The sequence below is a fragment of the Rattus rattus genome, chromosome 7 (assembly GCF_011064425.1).
Source record: "Rattus rattus isolate New Zealand chromosome 7, Rrattus_CSIRO_v1, whole genome shotgun sequence".
Taxonomy (NCBI): Eukaryota; Metazoa; Chordata; class Mammalia; order Rodentia; family Muridae; genus Rattus; species Rattus rattus.
In genome coordinates, this window is record NC_046160.1 from 79,284,166 (window position 1) to 79,299,081 (window position 14,916).

At 40.1% G+C, this 14,916-nt stretch overlaps 1 non-coding gene across 1 annotated transcript; it reads right to left on the bottom strand.

The window, feature by feature from the left end:
* Nucleotides 1–13,352: 13,352 nt before the first annotated feature.
* Nucleotides 13,353–13,484, bottom strand: LOC116906440. The gene has a single exon (XR_004388700.1). It is a non-coding gene; the product is annotated as a small nucleolar RNA SNORA17 (small nucleolar RNA).
* Between the last annotated feature and the right edge of the window lie 1,432 nt (nt 13,485–14,916).

Below are 14,916 nucleotides of genomic sequence, written 5' to 3' on the forward strand. Positions count from 1 at the left end.
AGGGGTTCTGAGATGCAGAACTTGCAGCTCAGTCCCAGCAGGGTCAGTGGTACACCTTCCTATTGTCATTAACATGCCGTCTTCAGTTGATTTGTTGGCCATTTCCTACTGGTTTTATTCCTCTGAGGTAGATGAGTAGTTAGCATGGCTTTTATTTCTACCTTCAGATAGAAAAGGAACTCATACAGCAAGTATGAATAGGGCAGAAAATGTGATGTCTCTGCCTCCTGCTTAGCAACTTACACACGTCGTTTGACTATTTCAACTCCGTACCCCATCTGTTCAAACATTCAAGTTCATCTCTTTAAAATAATAGTTTATCCTAAAGGAAGTTCTTTCACTAATGACAAAAACATATAAACTTGCTAATTGTCAGTAGTGACTTTATTGTCTTTCATTTATTTAAATACTATTATGGCTTTAATGAGATCCCCTCACAAGTACTTCTGGCTTTTGAATGGTTGGTTCCAAGTTGGTGTCACTGTTTGGGGAGGCTTAGGAGGTGTGGCCTTTCTGGGGGTGGGGGGGGCGTTTGTCACCAAGGGCAGACTTTGAAAGCTTAAAGGCTTATGACACTCTTAATTTGCTTCCTCTGCTTGTTGCTTGAGGTTCCAGATGTGAGCTGTCAACTGTTCATGCTGCCATACTTGCCTGTGGCCATGTATCTCAGTTGTGCTGGTGATGGACTCTTGTCCTCTCAAACTGTAATCCAAATGAATTTTCCGGTGTATTATCAGAGCACTAGGAAAGTAACTAAAACGGGCACTTATATTAAGAAAGGAGAGCAAAAACTATCACATTTTAGATTTCTATGTATGGATTTGTTTTATGAATTCTCTCTTAAGAAAGAAAAAAAGCCTAAGCTGCCAATAAAAATAATTTTAGTTTTATGTATTTGCCCACCCATCTTTCTCTATTTCCATCCCAATTACCATGCATTTTCAGAATCTGAATTTTTAAAACTTTATTTCTGTTTATTTAATATGCATTAGTGTTTTCCCTGCATGTATCTCTGTGTGAGGATGTCCGATTCTCTGGAACTAGAGTTACAGACAGTTGAGCGCTGACATATGGGTGCTGGGAATCGAACCGTGGTCCTCTGGAAGAGCACCCAGTGCTCTTTACTGTTGAGCCATCTCTTCAGTCTCCAGAATCTGAATTTTTGGTTTATATGAAAAACTACTAAAAAACATTTCTTGTGCTAGGCTCGTTCCTAAACCCTTTTATATGTGAGGGTGACAAGAAAAAGCAAAGCTTTGTGGTTCTCAATGTTTCCTAGAGTAAAACTTTAGTGGCCTATATTTTCAGGTGGAGAAATTCAGACTTTGAATATAATTTCTTATGAGGTATGGCCACTCTTGGTATAGATATACATTGACTTTACTTTTGAAAATAGGGTATTAGTTTAATTGTTGTTTCTTTTTCTTCCCCCAAACAGGGTTTTCCTGTGAAGCCCTGGCTGTCCTGGAACTTGATCTATGGTACTAACTGGAAATTTTAGAAATTTTAGAAGGCAGAAACAAGTTTTAAGAGATGGGTTAGTTTGTTGGAGACGTACCTTTGAAGGGACTGTTAGGACCCCACCTCCTCCTCTCTCTTCCCTTCATGGATGAGCTGTTTATATCACTGAAAGTCACGTATCCTTTTATATGCACAGAGAAAGAGCTAAGTGAGCTTAGACTCAACTGAAAACATGAGATCAAGCAACTTTAAGCCAGTTCTCTCTTGTATTCTATTACTACAAAAGGGGAGTAGTTAGCAAACTATTTAAGGTGAAGGAGCCCTTCTATGACTTAATTGTTACATGAATCAGAGCATGTGAAGAAGTGGGATAGAGTTTATATACTCATCTCTTATTTTTATTTATTTGTTTACTTTTTGTGTGTTATATTTTCATTCTTTTCTTTTTTATTAGATTTTATAAATTTACATTTCAAATGTTATCCCTTTTCCCGGTTTCCAGTCCATAAACTCCCTATCCCGTCTCCCTCCCCTGGCTTCTGTGAGGGTGTTCTCCCACCCACCCAGTCCTTCCTGCCTCCCTGTCCTGACATTTCTTACACTGGGGCATCGAGCCTTGGCAGGATCAAGGACTTCTCCTCCCATCAATGCCCAACAAGGTCATCCTAGTTGTTTATTTTGAGACAGGGTTTCTCTGTATAGCCCTGGCTATCCTGTAACTCGCTCTGTAGGCCAGGTGACATTGAACTCAGAGAGCTATCTGCTTCTGCCTTCTGAGTAAAGAGATCAAAGGAGTACACCATTACTGCCCAGCATTCTTATTTATTCTTATTTATATGGAAGTTAATTAGCTACTCTAATTTTAGGCATGTAGTGAATTATTTTCCAACCACCTACATTCTTGATGACTATTTTAAAGTCCTGCTCACATTTATCTTCTCTTCTATATCTGGGATCCTGGTCTAGGGTTCATATTATGCACATTAATATTACTATTAGTTTATTAAGATAGTTTGGCAACTTATCTCATAAAGTGCTCACTTGTTTTTAAAGACCAATTTGAGTTGACTTTAGGGTTATATCAGGCTACCTTGAAGAGTGATTACCAACAGTCAATAGCCTTAAAATGAGAGGATGGAATACTGTGTCTAACAGAAGAAATTTTGCTAACCTTTACATTTATTTATACTTTTGGCAGCTAATATGAAGTCAATACCTTTCCACAATGAGTGCACAGGCATTTTCCAACTCTATATCTCAATGGTAAGTTTCCCATTATAATAAAAAGACTCCTGAGATAATTAACTTATAAGAAGAAAAGATTCATTTTGGCTCATGATTCCAGAGGTTCAAGATTGAGTGCACAAGGCCCAGGGAGCACAGGGCCTGCTCACCTCACCTCCAGGGAGCAAAATGGAAAGAAGTCGAGGTAGTCTTAGAGGGTGAGATAGCAGGATTCCAAGTTGGATGTTACATTGGAGAGCAAGCCTTTATATGGACCTTGGGGGCACTTATTAACTATTGAAATTCTTATGTCACTTTTAATGATGTCTTTTTAACCCCTGTGTTCCACCCATTATCACTATTATGCCTCTAGTCTGCAATTCTTGTTCATTTTTGAGTAGTGAACTCTTAAAAATGGACTTACTATGATTTTATGCCAGTTTCTTGGGAACTGTCCACTGAAAATTACTTGATGAGACAATACAGATTCATGCTTTAGTTTGACTAAGCACAAGTTCTCCCTTCTGTACACCCTTTGAAGACTGCCTACACTGTGGAATAGACTCTGATGTGGCAAGGTCATTTACCAGAAATGGTATGAAATGGGACCTACAGATTGTTGCTCTCAAGGCTTTTGCTACACAGACTTTGAAGAAGAAACATCTGAAATTTTAGCAGTTTTGATCTGCATGTAAAATGATATGCATGTTACATAATGTTCACCCAGAAAAACATCGAAAAACCCAGACTGATGCAAAGGACAGCACCTGGATAAGACATTGAGAATAATAATAAGATGCTGATTAAAGTACAGGGAGAGAGAACAGTGAGAAGGAAGAAAATGCTTGTGCAAGTAATCTAAAAGTATGTTATTCTTTTTGAATTTACAAGAAAACTAAAAAGACTAATTGGTCAGTGGAACTGCCAGTTTTAAAACAGGCCTGTAAGAAACCATGTTTAAAAGATGAGAGGGGAATGTTACAACTTCTCCAAAATTTCTCCCAAGTACAAATGATTTCAAATTACTTATTTGTTTTGTTTAAATTAATGATGTAAAAAGCAATGCAAATTTGTCTTTCTGTGAAGTATGGGATGAGAGGAAAAATGGAACCCAAGCTTCTCCTAAGTGGATTTGTCATTTTAGACTGTTCATTCAGGGTCATAGCTGCAAACACAGCGCCAATTAGAATCACATGAAAGTTTGAACCTGATCATTTATTATATTTCTAAATTCCCACAAGATGGCAGAATTTCAGAGTGTTTTAAGTGTGGACGAGAATTATTTTAAAACTTGTCATTAGGTTAAAGCACAAATCCTATTTTCTGACCAGTGATGCAAATAATGCTGACATAGAGCTGAGTCCAATTCTTCCTCTTGTTAGTTAAAGGTTTTACTGTTTCCATAATGAAACTATGGTCTGCAGAGGATTCACAATGCTCTTAAGGTGGGAAGCTCCTTTCTTCTTTTATAGCTCTAATTTGAGGTCATTCATAATCACTCCAGAACACACTCCCACATCTGTGTGCTCCATTTGTTTTATTCATGAGGGTCAGGGATGAGCAGGAAAAGCAGGTTTTAACAGATGGAAATCCACATTTTGGTATTTCAGAGGTTCTGACCACATGGTGATGTGGTTTGCATGTAGAGAGGTGCACTCAGTCCTGTCCATCACAAGACTGTGCCTATAAATATTTAAGTTATTAAATTGTGCTCATTAGGGGCTTAGTATGCTCCAGGTGATGCAGGCTTGTTGTGCTAAGCGTTGAACTCCCCAAAGAAGCAAATTCCTCTGCTGTCTGTCATTTTCTTTTGCTTTTCTACCATCTACCTCCTTTTTCTTTCTCTTGATGCTGGCAGTGACCGTTAGTGACTATTACCAGAGCAAGGTCTCTCAGCAGACAATAATCTGTTTGGGCCATTGTCAAAATACCACAGATGGGGCAAAATTTGAACAGCTGACTTGTTGCTTATGAGTCTGGATGCTGGCTATCCCTGGCTGTCCCTGGTTTCCCTGGCTGTCCCTGGCTCTTCCAGGCCAAGATACCAGTAGAACCAGCAGAAGCTCCACAGAGCTGTCTTTTCATAAATGCCACCATCTACCTGGTTCTTACATGTCCTCTTGCTGTGAGGACACTAATCCCTATTGTGAGGTCCACACCCGCATGTTATAAATCTAAGCAATTTCCAAAGGTCCCATTTCCTAAGATTCCTAGATTTCACCATGTGAACGCAGACCTTTAGTCCACAATGGCTTCCATAGTCAAAGAGAGGAGAAAGTATTCAGAACCAAACTGGGGTAGATTACAATAAACTACAGCCTGAGAAACAGTTAGCAAGTTAGTGCCTATTTCAACTTTGTTTGCGTGCTTTGTCTTTTCTTTGTCATCAAACATCTCATTGTATATTTCTGCATTTCTTTATCTGTAGCTTAAGCCATCTATTAATAATTGGTGCCTTTTGTAACTTATCTTTTAAAATCAAGGTGTAATTAGAAGCTTTACTGTTGTTTCATTTGGTGGGAAGGATACCTACAAGATTGAGAATCATCTCATATAAGCATTACAGTTCTGCCTAGATATCCATTGATAATGAATGTTTTATATTACAGAATGCTATAGCTCAGGTTAAGGAATAATCCCAATGAATTACTGGTGGGAAACATCACTAAATTAAAGCTGAAAAATCTATGATTTTACAATGTTGCAACCGGCAATTTTAGTAGCGAAACTTAGAAGGTGTTGCACTGGATTTGGTGGCAGCTTCTTGACAGTTGTTACACACCTGGAAGAAAGTTTATTTTTGTGATTTTAATGGAGTTGTTGCATAATCTGTTCTCACCATGCTTCTGGGCATTGTGAGGGCAATGTTGCTTAAGATTCTGTGATCCAAATGGCCTTGACTCTCTGGTGACTGTGTGGAGGGCAAGGCCTCCAAAGGGGCATTAATACTCAGTACTATTTTGACAGCTTCCTCATTGTGTATTCATCAGGCAAGAAACAACCTTGAGAGGGCTGAAAGATCCCTCTGCATTGCAGTTCCTGTCTGCTACTTCGAAGTCCGAATGGTGTCTCTCCTACTCCAGCTCAACAGAGACTTAAAATGTGTTCTGGGAGATGCTTTTCTATTAGGGAGAGCTATTCCTGTGACATGCACATCTTTTGGAAGAGAAAAAAACAATTTTCCAAATATGGAAGGTTTCTGTTGATTGTTTTTACACTGAGTTTTGAAACAAGCATAGTGAAGAACATGAAAGATGAACTGCATTTAAACAATTATACATCTTCTCCACATTGGTTTTTAATAGGTAAATGCAGAGTTAAAAACTTCAGTTGCAAAATTTGAATCCATTTTTTTTTTGTGGTTTAATTATAAAGGGCTGGGCATGGTAGCTCATGCATATAATCCCAGCCCCGGGGGGAAGGGAGCAGTCAGTATTGCCATGAATCTGAGGCCAGCTTGGGCTACTTACTGAATTCTAGATTAGCTTGGGTTACTAAATGAGACCCTGTCTCAAAAATCAAAACAAAGAGATTTGTAACCGAATATTAAGCAGATTATAGAATAATTAAGAGGGCTCAAGAAATAGACTCAAATTCACACCACAGAAATGGACTATGAAACCCGTGCTCCTCCAGCCTTAATCAGCTACTTTCCCATAGACCAGAAAAACTGCAGCTGCAGCTGTTGCCCCAGGACAATATTACTTCCGCTCCAATCCAAGTGTGTGTATCCCTTCTTCCTTTTGTCAGTTTATCTCAGTTCAAATTTCAAGTATCTCTGGGCTCTGATGAGACACAAAGTAAAATGAACTAAACAGATAACTCAATTTTTACAGCTAATTTTATCTTTGTTCAAAATAAGTGACCATTTGCAATACTGAGCTCAAGCATTTTCTCAAAATGGTTCTTGACATCGTCTTAGATCTACTCTCTCATGAAGAATAGGTTGTGTTAGAATATTGTGTGCGGTTCTGGCACAACTGTATCATAAAAAGCATGAAGGTTATGTAGGGAAATATATGGAAAAGAATCAAAGTACTGGAACAATTTCAGATAAGGCCAGGAAAAAGTTAGCAGAGAAAGTTTATGGTGAATGTAAGCCTGAAGTAAGATGCAGGAAGAAAAGGCTAAATGGGATTTGGTTGCGGGCTGAACGTGTGATTTTAAATAAACTCCAAGATGTGCTACTGAGCCAAGTAATATGCGTTATTAAATTCTTACCTCACCTGCAGCACTGGTTGACAATATGGGGGATTTCTCCAATAGACAGAGAATTTGAGCACCCTGCAGAACAAAAACATTATGTGCACACATAATTCTTCCAAATTAACTGCTATTAAGAATAGAAAATGAAAAAAAGTCAGTCAAGATGTATATTCATGAAAGATAGATTATTAAAAGAAGTCAGATCAGGGAGGAGATACACACTGGATAGATTTTCAGCTTAAGGTGGGATTCTATTTCTATTTTGCCATTGGTAGCTTCATGACCTTAAGCAAACAACTTAGTGTCTCACAATGGCAACTTTTCTTCCTGAACATTGGAAACTATAGTAAAGAGAAATAAAAAGATGAACAAAATGCTGAAGCACATAACAAATAAAAGAAACAGTGGTTATTGTTATTAACACTGTTGTGTTATGATCCCTCTTATGCCCCTTTTCTCACAACTGACATACTGAGAAATAAATTCAAATGTGAAGGCATGGAGAATTGAGCCTTTGGGGAGCAGCCATACCATGAGGGTGGCAGAGTAGAATGATGCACTTTTATCAGGGTATCCAGAGGGCTGCCTGTTTTGCTCACCATCTGAGGATGTAGAATCAATATGCCATGCATGAGGTGAGAAGCAAGACCTCACCAGACCTGAGGCTGTCAGTGCCTTGTCTTGCACTTCTCACTGTTTACAACATCCATAACTTAAATATTTATCACGGAACGTTAGCAGACTAACCCCCTCATGCTTCTCTGGAGTCCCCATTTTAGTCTCCTTACTGCCTATCAGCTCACGTAGCACACGCAGGACGACAGATACTTGCAATGGTTCCATCACAGGCTTTCACAAATACAATTTACATTTACCTAAATCTTTCATTATTGTTCATAGTGTTTTATAATTTTACTGATAACTATTTTGTACAAAGTTCTGGATTTCATGAATACATTTTCTTTCAAGTGTACCTTGAACTTGGCCATATTAAACAACACCTCTACCTTTCTTTTTTTCTTTTTCCATCCCCCAACTCCCATTGCTCTTCTTCCTTTCCCAAGCCTCCCTTCTATTTTCATGTCCATATGTGTGTGTGTGTGTGCGTGCGTGTGTACACACATATAGTTTTATGGATAATAAAAATCTAGCATCCACAAATGAGGAAAAAATGTGATATTTGTTTTTCTGAGTCTACCTAATTTATCTTAATATGATGGTGTCCACATTCATCAATTTTCTATGTAATTACATGATTTTCTTTTTATACCTTAATAAAATGTCATTCTTCAAATATACTATATTTTATTTATCAATTCACATGTTAATGGAGACTTAGGTTTACTCTTTAGCTTGGCTATTATAAATACAGGAGCAAGAAAGCAGAATGTACAAGTATCTTTAGGATATGTTGGTGACTTACAGTTCTTTGGGTATATTGATAGCAGTGTGACAGCTGTATCATAAACTAGTTTAATTTTTAATTTTTGGGGGCTCTCAATTCTAGCTCCATAGAGGCTGAAGTAATTTACAGAAGAGGGGATGGAAATGCTAAGTAAGAGAGAGAGAGAGTTGATATGAGGGTAAAATCCCAATTGACAGTAAGTAGGTAGGGTGTAGATAGATGTATACACAGTTAGGTAGATCTGGAATATTAGAAATAGGAAAGCAGAAGAGAAATGTGGGAAGGCATGGTTTGTGTAGTATGGCGTGGGTATAGAAACAGGAAGACCTAGGATCTCCATCTCTCACCTTGATGCAAGTCTCTAATTCTGTGTCTGCTGTGAACTAAACATTTGGTTTGTATCATCTTCTGTCATCTGCCTTCAAATGAAGCAGGAATAAACATTTTGGGGAAGAAAGTCTAAGATTTGAAGAACTTGTTTACAATGTCTTCCATCCTTCCTTCCCTCCATCCCATCACCCCTCCATCCCACCATCCTTCTCTCCATCCCATCATCCCTCCCTCCATCCCACAATTCCTCCATCCCACAATCCCTCCATCCCACCATCCCTCCATCCCACCATCCCTCCCTCCATCCCACACTTCCTCCATCCCACAATCCCTCCATCCCACCATCCCTCCTCCATCCCACAATCCCTCCATCCCACCATCCCTCCATCCCTCCCTGTATCCCACAATCTCTCTATCCCACCTTCCCTCCCTCCATTCCACATTCTCTCCCTCCACCCCACCATTCCTCCCTCCATCCCATAATCCCTCCCTCCATCCCATAATCCCTCCATCTCACCATTCTCTCTCCATCCCACTATCTCTCCCCCATCCCACCATCTCTCTCTCTCTATCCTACCATCCCTCTCTCCATCCCACCTTACTTGTTTCCCACTTTTTTTCTCTCCTTCCTTTCTATTTCATTTTGTGGAAATTTATGTTACTGCATTTCATAATTTTCCAAAGAAATCACTAATTTTTTCCCAGGTAGTAAAATAACATATCTACCTATCTTATTCTAAAAACAGATGTCAGTGAGTTCATACTTTATCCTAGAGTGTCTAGTTTTAAAACAATTATTTTGTTGCTATGAATGATCTCTGACAGCAGACATCATCTACTGGAACAATTTTCTGTAGGTAAGAAACTAAAAACACTGTTCTTGGGGTGAGTGCCTGCTATGGAGGCGCTCTCTCTGAATGTCAGCATTCCTGCCTCTCCAGTTCATAGCCAAAGGATGCTTGTTTTCCTATGCCTTCACCAATAATTACAATTACTGAACTTTTAAATATTTCCCAATCCTTCATTTGAAAAATAGCATTTGGTATACATTTCATTTGGCATTTTCTTAGCTAATGGTGCATCTTCAAACTGCAGGAGGTGATTAAATCATAGCTTATCATCACACCATTTTTCAAGAAACTTGTCAACACCAACTGGTCCACATGCAGTTCCTAAGGGAAAAAAAAACAAGTAGAAAGATGTTACTGGGTGATGGCATAATGTATCATCCCTAAATCAGACCAGAATTTGTGATATGTATCCTTATGTCCAGTTGGTGGAATTCTGGACTTCCTGTGTATTCCATTTTGTTCAGGGACGCTCTAACAGAAATGTTTTCTAACATGTGGAGTTTCAGGCATCTAGCAGTTATCACTCAGCTATAGCTGTATTTCCCGACATAAGTTGAACTCAGAGCAACTTTTAATTTCTCAGTATTTGCTGAAGAAGAGTCCGGTTTGCTTTAACATGACTGTCTGTATATGGTAGCTCTCTGTGTTGGCAAAGAGTGACATAGGTCATTGCACAAATAACAGTAACATTCACTTTGGAATTGTCTTTCAGTACACTCCTCACTGAGCTGCTGTGACATTAGCTTCTCAGGTGTCGTTACTGACCCTCCTTATGGAGGTGGTCTACAAAATTTTAAAATGACCAGGCAGGACCAAGTCACATACTTTCTATTTTTCAAGTGGATGAAGGAAAAAAAGAATCTAGTTCCCTCATAAAGGTTTCTCTTTAAGTTTCATCTTTCTGTTCTTCATACAAAGCTATCCACTTCTTTTTATTTTTATTTCGTTTTTTTGCCAATGAGTCCTCAATGCACAGTTTGCGAATGTGAACTAAACACTCCATCCCCAGTGGAAAGAACAAGATAATTTGGAAGAGATTCAATTCTGAACCCGCTCTTATCAGGTTTGCTTTATTAGCTTTGGTGTCTGGATATACACAGTGCTCTGTATTAGCTTTGGTGTCTGGATATACACAGGGCACTGTACTCCTGCTGCAAGTGGGGCTGCTGTTAGGAAAAACATTCTTTGCCCTTGAGAAACCTTCAAAGTGAGTGAAAATTGCTGGATGCCCACTCTTGGAAGCAATTTGTAAACCTTTGGGCTTTGGCATTTTCTGTCGCACATTGCAGACACTGGCCTTCCTTCTGCATCACATTCTTTATGTGCCTTGTTATGTCAGAAGAGTTGTTTTGTTTGTTGTAGGAGGCTCAGGGATATGGTCTGAGGAGTATAGCCACAGAAAATGTAATCCAGCTATCAGGGACAACACATAAATTTAAAGAAAAGTCTAGAGAAAGATGCTCATCGACTAAGCATCTCTTTATTGCTTTTCTTCTAGTTATTTCTCTACAAGCTTCCTAGATACTGTTTCTGCCTCTCACTTCAATCAACGACCATAATACATATTGTTGACACAAGAACAGCCATATCAAGGGCCAAGGCCTCATACCATGGGAAACTGCGAAAGCCTTTCCTCTAAGGTGAGACTCCTAGTGTTGACAAAACTTGCCTTCGGTTTACATGAGATGTTGATAGTATACCACATGTTCAGGAAGTGTTGACCAAAGGGCAAAACCTTGCAACTGCAGCATCTTCCTTCCACATGGTTGTAGCCTGACTGTTCTCCTCCAGAGACCTCCTACTGAGACTGTCTAACCCCTCTCCTATGTGTATCTAATAAGCACTCTAATGTTCTGGGTGTTGCCTAGTGGTGTGTGCTCCATTAGATCAAGTACAATCTGTCTGCCCCAGCTCTTCTGTATGTGTATCTGTTCTTTCTTTATCCCCTTGTTACCCCTACTCAGGGTCAAGGGACCAAGCTTCATAGAATGCAGCATAAATATGTACAATTCAAAAGAGAAAATAGTTTTGAATGGAAAAACACAAGCGAACTAGAAAAGCCTATGTAATTTATTGGCAATTTTCTCTGGATGTCACATAATGTCCCATAAATGTTTAATGATTTGAACTGAGTGAAATATTCCCCAAAGATCCCTGGGCACAGACTACTTAGCACTGATGCACTTCGTATGTTTTCTAATATAATGTTCTATGTAAGTTCTTTACTTCAATACTAAGTCATTTTTAAAAATTAATTAATAAATTAATTAAGAAGAAACCCCTTTTCTTGGTTCTTTGTGTATTTTACATCATGGACCTCAATTTCTAGTGTGTCACAATGTGTCCCACAATAGACCCTTTTGTCTACACTTCTTTATTTGAAAATGTTCCTTGTCTGGAACAAGGCCTCTGGATTTTTCTACCCTATCAATACTGGACCTTCACTAGGATGCCTCTCAGATATCTTGTTGCCACATCATGTCATGGCATCTTGCAGTTTTGGATCTGTAGACTGCTTCCTTCATGTACTTCAGTAGTTCATTATGGAGTAGATGTTGGAGTGGGCTAATTCAAAGCTTTGCATCTGGGCCTGAGAGATATCTGAGATGGTCATTCCACCAGCTTTCCTGTAACTAGACCACTGGGCAAGCTCTCCTGCTCTGCCCTGACTGGTACATCTAATGCCGCCAGCCACCAGCAAGGAACAGAGCCAGCTCTCCTGCATTCATGCCCTCTGGGATGGCTCATTGTCCAAATGGCATCAGGACCAGTTCTACTGTGCTGTCTAGGAGAGGTGCAGAGCCTGATCTCTCAAGTACTGCAGCAGGAGACAGACAGGGCCAGTTCACCCACTCTCTTGGCGCCGGGGACCAGACCTTCTGCCCGCCATAGGTAGTGAGGGACTAGAGAGGCAAGGAGAATGTCTCTCCCTCTTCTGTATCGACACAGAGCAGACAAGAGTCAAAATCATCTTTTCTGTGCTAATGTTGTCTGGGCTGGCTCTCCCACAATCTCTACATCCAGGGCCAGCTTTACTGTGCTGCCCAGGTGAGATGTAGTGGGACCGGCTCTTTTGAGTGCTGTAGCAAGTAAGGGACAGGGCCAGCTCTACTGTTCTCGTGATCCCAGGGCCAGGTCTCTCATCTGCTGCTGGTGGTGAGGGGCAAAAGGGGAGGAGGTTATCTTTTCCTCATCCATGCCACCTTACAAGAGACCAGTGATAGGGCCAACTCTCCCTCAGAACAGTTCACACACAACTCCTGTAATGTGCTGAGTTTCTCTACATTCTCCCAAGTAGTACAGTTGGCTTGGGGCAGGGTCAACTCTCCTGCTCTTATGCACCCAGGACCAGATTTTCCATGATGACATATGGAACCAACCCTACACAGCCCTCAGACAGCAATATATCCCTTTGTAGCAGCTCAGACCAGAGACACCCACCTGACTTTTGATCTCATCAGACCCTTGTTGCTGCAGGGCCATGGATCCAGATATGGCCCTAAGTGGTAGCAGGGGCCAGGACCCTACCATGGTCCCATCTGGCATCAGCGGCTACAGTCTCTCCAGCTGTTCCTCACTACCCTTGACTCCCTTCATGGCACCCACATCATTCGGTTTCTCTCTCTTCCATTTCTCCACCACTTATTTGTTCCTCTTTGTGGTACCTGGGGTCTCTGAGTGTCTGGGGTCATCTCAGGAGTAAACTGAGGAGTGCTATACCCTCCTGTGCATTATGACATTGATCAGGGGTCATCTTGGGCATGGTATGTTCCCCACCCCAGACCTGTGAGGCACCAGATTGGTTGTTATTTTAGACTAGCTCCTTGTCCAGGAGCCTGACTCCTGATCCCTCTCAGGCTTGTTTATTTTCCGGGAATGTTAGGCTACTAGTCACTCAGATGTTCACAGGTCAGAACACTGAGCACAGGCATAGCCTCTCTCTTCTCTAGCACCTACTGATTCACATATGACACAGCAGCCACACTTGCAATGCCTCTAGGGACAGTGAAGTTATTTTATTGACAAAAAAAAAAAGGTAAATAGTCAATTGTTTAGAGAAAGCAGATATCTACCCTTACACAATAGTCTGATATATAAGCAAAGGAGCAGATTTGAGGAGATAAAAACATATAAAGCAGGATTATATTAATAAGTGTGGATGTTAGTTGATCACTGGTACAGAGTGGATGCTTGTGCCCCTCTGAAATCCTAATGTGGAAACTCTGTCCCCTGGGAGAATAGTACTAGAAAAATCACACTATAGGGTCACAACATGAAGTTAAGGCCTTTGTGAGGATCAAAGGGAAAGAGAAAAGTGGAGGTAAATGTGTCAAGGAGAATTCAATGTATAATTAAGTGTCAAAATAATTCCATGATTTTTTATATTTAATATAAACTAATAACTGCTATTATCTCCAAGGGTTTGTTAGATTCCTGAGCCACTTATGCTCTCTGCCATATTTCTTATTGCTAGGTAGTGGAATTTTTTTTTTAATGACATATCAGGTAGATCCAGAATATTCGGGAATTTCAGTTATAAAAATAGTCTCATTTTTCTGTTGAGATTGCATCCTGTTCTATAGTAGTAAATATTAAAATACTTGCCCTTGGTTTCTACCCCACCTTTGGTTATCAAGTTCCAGGATGAAGGACATACTCACAGCCTATCTTCATATTTACAATGTGACTTTAGCAGCACAGTAGCTGGGCAACTGCCTGCCTTCCATGCTGTTAGAGCCTAATTTCGTATTGATAACCCTGAGTTATTATTTACTATTTACTATGTTCCATCTAGGCTGCTCTTAACTCCAGTTGGACAGCCCACATGTCCACATTTTCATGGCTCAGCTAACCCATGGTGGTTTCTCCTTTCTCTTCATGGTCCCAAGCCTGGAAAACCTAAACCCCACCTAGGTTTCTTCTGCACAGGTATTGGCTGTTGGCCAACCACAATTAACTGGGAGCAGGGTCACTTAACTAGTGTCTACATGTGGACTTTCTCTTCTCTGGGGCAACCAATTTTGGGGGCCCAACTTAGAATCAGAATATAAACAGCATCAGGCCAACCCACTACACTGTTCATTTTGTAGGTTCAGATACAGAATTATGCTAATCTTGACTAGAACTATTCTGTCACACATACAGAAAAATTTTTTACCAGTTACTTGGACATCTGTGAAGTCCCTACATGAAAGTATCCACTTTATATCTCCATGAATGGAAATAAAGTCCTCAGAAGAAATTTGAGGGAATCCCTTACCTACCATATAGTATCGAGATTCAGTGAGCAAACACTGTCAGTTAACCAAGTGATAAGCCCTGGTTGAATTCTGCAATCCGTTGATGCCAGAGACAGACTCCCCTAGCCTCCAGAATTGTAAGGCATTAATGTCTGTTACTTGTAAGCTATCTATTCCATGGGAGCATTTTATTATAACA